The sequence below is a fragment of the Mastomys coucha genome, chromosome X, assembly GCF_008632895.1.
Source record: "Mastomys coucha isolate ucsf_1 chromosome X, UCSF_Mcou_1, whole genome shotgun sequence".
Taxonomy (NCBI): domain Eukaryota; kingdom Metazoa; phylum Chordata; class Mammalia; order Rodentia; family Muridae; genus Mastomys; species Mastomys coucha.
Genome location: NC_045030.1, coordinates 150,698,158 through 150,705,088, shown reverse-complemented (window position 1 = coordinate 150,705,088; position 6,931 = coordinate 150,698,158). Strand labels below are relative to the sequence as shown.

At 42.8% G+C, this 6,931-nt stretch overlaps 1 protein-coding gene and 1 pseudogene across 3 annotated transcripts in view; both read left to right on the top strand.

The window, feature by feature from the left end:
- Positions 1-4,412, top strand: part of LOC116090870 — a 27,417-nt pseudogene extending 23,005 nt beyond the window's left edge.
- Positions 1-6,931, top strand: part of Phex (phosphate regulating endopeptidase homolog X-linked) — a 258,664-nt gene that overhangs the window by 34,614 nt on the left and 217,119 nt on the right. Inside the window, exon 1 of one of the 3 annotated variants that reach the window (XM_031376727.1) lies at positions 6,155-6,336. The exons of the other annotated variants lie outside the window; for them this stretch is intronic. The gene's annotated coding sequence lies outside the window, so the exon portion shown is untranslated. Of the gene's footprint in view, positions 1-6,154; positions 6,337-6,931 lie in introns of those variants that run through there. 3 annotated transcript variants of the gene reach the window in all.

Sequence of the window (6,931 nt, the reverse complement as noted above, 5' to 3'; positions counted from 1 at the left end):
AGCCAAGGCTATACAGAGAACCCCTGTCTCAAAAAACAAAAAACCAAAAAACCAAAAAAACCAAAACCAAAACCAAAACCAAAACCAAAAAACCATGAGAAACACATCCAATCCCCCATTCAAAATAATTGAAACTCTCAACCAAAATAACTAAAAGACAGAGAGAAGAGGATCCAAATTAATAAAATTAGAGATGAAAATGGAAGCATTACAACAATGAGGAAATCCAGAAACTCATAAGAACATAAATTTAAGGCTATCCAAATCAACACAAGCAAAGCTCATATGAACTCACAGTCTAAAGCCTCATGTACAGGGTCTGAACCAGGTACCCTGTACTTATATTAGGGCTTATGGTTTAGTGTTTTTATGGGATTCCTGAGTGTGAATGAGTGGGTCTCTGACTCTTGTGCCTTCTCTTGGACTCTTTTCCTTCTCTTGGTCTGTCCAACTCCAAAAGTGATATTTTTGTTCTATCTTCTTATATTTTATGTTGTTACATTAAAAAGATGAAAGAATGATTGAGTTAATTAGTTAATGAAAACCTAGCCAGTAGTGTAAAGGTTAACATCTGCGCTGTCATTTAAACCTACTGAGAGAGGAAAAATCAGATTTCTCCAATGGAGTGACACTGGCTATATCAACCACTCCAGGGTAGACCTCATGTTCAGGAGTAGTAGACCAACATATAATGGACATTACCACAGGCTTTTTTCCCTCAGTGTACTTTTATTTGGTTACAGTGTGGTTGGTTTTAATTTTAATTTTATTTTTGAGTGGGGTTGTGGTGTTTTATTTTCTTGGTCTGGAATTTTGTTTGCTGTTCTTGTATTGGGCTTTTGTTTTCTGAGAAAGAACTTACAGTTGTGGGGGCTAAGAAAGACAAGAGGGTCTGAAAGGATTTCAGGGAGGCAAAGATAATGATCAAACTATATTTAAGTTTAAAAATTGTAGGCTCTTATTGCTATGAACCACTTAGTGTTTAGACCCATCTTCACGGTGTTCCATAAGGTTGGATATGTTGTGTATTCATTTTAATTCAATTCTAGAAAGGCTTTAATTTATTTTTAAATATCTGTATTGACCCAGTTTTCATTAAGTAGTGAGTTGTTAAGTTTCCATAAGTTTATAAGCTTTCTGTTTTTGTTGATTTCCACCTTTAATCCATGATGGATATTACACAGAGTGTTATTTCAATTTTCTTATGTGTGTTGAGACTTGCTTTTACTCCAGCTATATTGAAGTCACAACATCTGGAGTTATGATTCTTGAGGTGTTTCTTGATTTTGATATCTGATCTTGACTTTGTAAAAAATTATTTTTTCTTATGTGCATTGGTGTTTTATCTGCATGCATTTTGTCTGTTTGGGGGTATTAGGCCTTAAGATGGGTGTGATCTGCCATGTGGATACTGAGAATTGAACCCAGGTCCTCTGGGAAGAGCACTCATATGCTCTTGACCCCTGAGCCATCTCTCTAACCCACTGATTTGGCCTTTGTATGGTGGTTGCTTCCATGGATCAGTGGGTAGAAGAAAGGGATAAAGATGGACCAGGAGAAAAAGCTGAAAAGATAAGTTGAACATTGCTAGAGGAGTTGTTCAGAACCAAGAAGTAGAGTCCCCATGGAATGGAGGTGTGGTGGGAGGCAGGGTTCCTCAAGCAGGCTGCTATAGGATTAAGAGTTACTCTGGAAACCCTTCAGCTCCTTGGGTCCTTCTCTAGCTTGTTCATTGGGGACCCTGTGCTCAGTCCAATGGATGGCTGTGAGCCTCCACTTCTATATTAGTCGGGAACTGTCAGAGCCTCTCAGGAGAAAGTTATATAAGGATTCTTGTCAGCCAGCACTTACTGGCATCCACAATAGTGTCTGGGTTTGATGATTGAATATGGAAAGGATTCCGAGGTGGAGCAATCTCTGGATTGTCCTTCTTTCAGTCTTTGCTCCATAGTTTGCCTCTGCAACTCCTTCCATGGGTATTTTGTTCCCCCTTTTATGAAGGAATGAAGTATCCACACTTTGGTCTTCCTTCTTCTTGAGTTTCTAGTGATTTGTGGATTGTATCTTGGGTATTCCATGCTCTTTGCCTAATATCCACTTATCAGTGAGTACATACCATGTCTGTTCTTTTGTGCCTGAGTTACTTCACTCAGGGTGATATTTTCTAGATCCATCCATTTGCCTGTGAATTTCAAGAAGTCATGGTTATTAATAGCTGAGTAGTACTCCATTGTGTAACTGTACCACATTTTTTGTATCCATTCCTCTGTTGAGGGACATCTGGGTTGTCTCCAGTTTCTGGCTATTATAAATAAGGCTGCTATGAACATAGTGGAGCATGTTGGAGCATCTTCTGGATATATGTCCAGGAGTGGTATAGCTGGGTCCTCTGAGAGTACTATGTCCAATTTTCAGAGGAACTGCCAAACTGATTTCCAGAGTGGTTGTACCAGTTTTAAATCCCACTAGCAATGAAGGAGGAGTGTTCCTATTTCTCCACAACCATGCCAGCATCTGCTGTCACCTGAGTTTTTGTTCTTAGCCATTCTGATTGGTATGAGGTGGAATCTCAGGGTTGTTTTGATTTGCATTTCCTTGATGACTAAAGATGTTGAACATTTTTTAGGTGTTCCTCAGTCATTCGGTATTTCTCAGTTGATAATTCTTGGTTTAGCTCTGTACCCCATTTTTAATAGGGTTATTTGGTTCTCTGGAGTCTAACTTCTTGAGTTCTTTGTATATATTGGATATTAGCCCTCTATCAGATATAGGATTGGTAAAGATCTTTTCCCATATGAACTAACTAGTACCCTCAGAGCTTCCAGGGACTACATTACCAACCAAAGAGTACACATGATGGGACTCATGGCTCCAGCATCATATGTATAGCAGAAGATGGCCTAGTTGGTCATCAATGGGAGGAGAGGCCCTTGGTCCTGTGAAGGTTCTATGCCCCAGTGTAGGGGAATGCCAGGGCCAGGAAGTGGGAGGGGGTGGGTTGGTGAGCAGGGGGAGGGGGAGGAACAGGGTGTTTTTCTTTCTTTTGGAGGGGAAACTGGGAAAGGAGATATCATTTGAAATGTAAATAAAGAAAGTATCTAATAAAAAAAGAATGTAAAAAAATAAAGAAAATTAGATTAAAAAAAGGGTTACTCTGGAAATAAAATGAATGATAGGAAAGATAGAGAGAATAGCCTATCTGAGTTAAGGCCCAGTGTGGACATTGGAGGTCCCTAGTAAAATGTGTTTCTTGGGCCTCCCACCCCAATTGAATAGGCTTCATTATCTTGGAAGGTGTGGTAGAATGAGGTTCTGGTTACCCTAGCCACCACATTCACTCCGCAGTCCTTTTGCCCACTCACTACCATACTCTGCAGACCCACACCTTCTTGTGCCAGGAATATGCCACTGACACCACCACGTCCTACCCATACCCAGCACTGACCCTGGAGCAGAAGAAGGAACTGTGTGGTATCGCTCACCAATTTGTGGCTCTAGACTTGGGCATCCTGGCTGCAGACGAGTCCACTGGAAGCATTGCCAAGCAGCTGTGGTCCATTGGCACCAAGAACACAGAGGAGACTAGGCGCTTCTACAGCCAGCTGCTGCTGACTGCTGCTGACTATGTGAATCCCTTCATTGGCCCGGAGTGATCCTCTTCCATGAAACACTGTAACAGAAGGCAGATGATGGATGTTCCTTCGCCCAAGTTATCAAGTACAAAGGCCATGTTGTGGGCATTAAGGTAGATAAGGTTGTGGTGCCCCTGACAGGAACCAATGGTAAGACTACTACCCAAGGGCTACATGGGCTGTCTGAATGCTGTGCCCAGGATAAGAAGAATAGAGCTGACTTTGCCAAGTGGCATTGTATGCTAAAGATTGGGAAACTTTACTCCCTCATACTCCCTCAGCCCTTGCCATCATGGAAAATGCCAGTGTTCTTGCCTGTTATGTCAGCATCTGTCAGGAGGACATTGTACCCATTGTGGAACCTGAAATCCTCCCTGATGGAGATCATAACTTGAAGTAGTGTCAGTATGTAACTGAGAAGGTACTGGTTGCTGTCTACAAGGCTCTGAATGACCACCTTATCTATCTGGAAAGCACATTGCTGAAGTCCAACATGGTTACCCAAGGCCATGATTGGACCCAGAAATTTTCAAATGAGGAGATTGCCATGGCAACTGTCAGAGTACTTCTGTAGCACAGTGTCCCCTGCTGTTCCCTGGGGTCACTTTCCTGTTTGGAGGGGAGGGTGAGGAAGAGGTTCTCATCAATCTCAATACTACCAACAAGTGTCCTCTGCTGAAGCTATGGGCCTTGAATTTCTCCTATGGCTGAGCCCTGCTGGCATCTGCTCTAAAGGCCTTGGGCAGGAAGGAGAATGTTAAGGGTGCTCAGGAAGATTAAGTACATCAAGTGATCCCTGGCCAACAGCCTCATTTGTCAAGGAAAGTTTACCCCAAGTGGTCAGTTTGGAGTAGCAGCCAGTGAATGGCTCTTCATCTCTAACCATGCCTACTAACTAGAGGTGTGATCTAAGGGTGCTCCATCAATACTTCAGGCCACTGTCAACCCACTTGCTATTGAAGAGTTCTTTCCAATCACTCTTGCTGCCTTCATGACTTGTGTGTTGTGTTGTTTATGAATGCTAACTGTGTCAACCCATCTAGTCTACTGCCAATAAACAACTATTTAATGGAAAAAAATGGTTTTTCTGGGGATAAACAGCTGACACAAAGGAATGGAGATGGGCTAGAAGGAAGGACTGAGATGGTCAGTGGGAAAGAGCTAAGCTAGGTCAATGCCAATTTTTTTTCATGCCAAAAAGTATTTGGTGATATAATTTATCATGAAGTGACAAGTATACCTTACTTATTAAACTCTTCTCATGATTCATCCCTGGTAAGGCCAATTTTGGTGTTCCACACCACTAGCAAAAAGAAATTCTAGATGGACCATGGATATAAATGAAGCAATGAAGATTATAGATGAGAATATAGTCCATTGTCATGATTTTGGGGTAGATTAAAAATTAACAAATAATAATAATTGTTGTGATTATAAAAACACAAAAAGCTGTAAGAATATTTTCTATGGGAGTGTGATGAGGTGTGGGGGAAGGCGATGTCTCAGGGGGCCCATGCCAAGACATCCTTTCCCCTTGAGGCACCAGACACACACCTGTATAGTATAGAATAGAGTTTATTTAGGGCATGGGAGGGGAGTTAATAGAGTAGTAGAGACAGAGAAAGGCAGAGAGAAGGAGAGAGTAGAGAAGTAGAGGCCAGCCATGACCACATGGAAAGAGGGGGGAAGGGAATGCGGAGAGAGGGGGAGCAAGGGGGCAAGAGGCAAGGGAGAAAGGCAAGAGTACGAGAGAGGAGAGGGCAAGCAGCCCCTTTTATAGTGGGCCAGTGTTGTCCCAAAAACAGGGGGCCTGGGCTGCGGCCCGCCCGCCTGGCCTGAGGCTCTCCCTCTCTCCTGGGATGCAGGGGGCCTGCTGCTGAGGCCCAGGTCTCTCTCTCTCCCTGGGGCTGACCTGTTTGCTGCACGGCACCTTAATTAAAAGGGAGGCAATGAATAAATGAGCTATTTTATTGTAGGAAGGAGAAATATGCTGGTTGAGCAGAGGGAAGGAAAGGAGAGGAAGGAGAGAGAGAGAAAAGAAGAGGGAAGAAGGCAGAGAAGAGAACAAAGAGCAGAGAGGAGAAAGAGGAAGGGTAAGGGCAAGAAAGTGAGAGAGAGGAGGGGGCAAACCACCCCTTTTATTGTATGGGGCATGGCATGCCTGGCTTGTGGTCAGATGACTGGGTGTAAGGTCCAGCTAGAATGCTGGGAGTTTGAGGCAGTGTCTGCCTGATAGAGCACACATCTCCTGCAGGGGCAGCTGTGAGGGGTCAGGGCTGAAATCTGAGCCATGGGTCTCAGGAGCAATTCACGGACCGCCTATCGTCCCTTCTGAGCAAATGCTCAGTGGGTCTCCGGGGTTCGGAGGTGGCTGTTCTCCTGGACTCCGGCTGTCAGAACTGCTCACTGCCCCACAGGCCAGGTCTACCTGGCTGTTGCCCGGTAACCGTGGGGGTGGAGTCAAAACAGAATGCCAACAATAATCATAGAGAGAGAAGTGGACAAATTGAACTACATTAAAATTCAGAATTTTAGTTCATCGCAAGTCACCAGTAAGGAAATGAGAACTATGGAATGAGAGAAGATTTCATAATGCAAATTTTCAAAAAGATGTGGAGGCTATTTGAGGATCTTCTGTAAATCAGCAGAAAAAGTAATCTATGCAAGTGTGTTAAGCAGACTTGATTAAACACTGGACTTGGAGGTAAGGCTCAGTAGTAGAGTGTTTGTTCAGTATATACAAGGTTCAGTGAAAGGTCACAGTACCAAACATGTATCCAACCAAAAATAATTTTTGTTGAAGAAAATAATAAGAATGGAGGGATCTTGGAGCTTCTGGGATTTTGGTAATGGTTTAGCTCCTTTCTTTCTTTCTTTCTTTCTTTTCCTTCTTTTCTTTCTTTCTTTCTTTCTTTCTTTCTTTCTTTCTTTCTTTCTTTCTTTCTTTCTTTCTTCCTTCCTTCCTTCCTTCCTTCCTCTTTCTTTCCTTCCTTTCTCTCTCTCTCCTTCTCTCTTTCTGTTTCTTTTTCTTTCTTTTTTTCTTTTTTTGTTTTTTCAAGACAGGGTTTCTCTGTATAGCCCTGTCTGTCCTGGAACTCACTCTGTAGACCAGGCTGGCTTGGAACTCAGAAATCCACCTGCCCCTGCCTCCTAAGTGCTGGGATTAAAGGCATGCACCACCACTGCCTGGCTATTTTGCTGATTTCTGTATGTTCATTTTGTGGAATCATTTCAAATTATGATCTGGGCACTATTCTGTGGAATGTATATTATACGTTGATCAAAGATGTCCTTTTTTT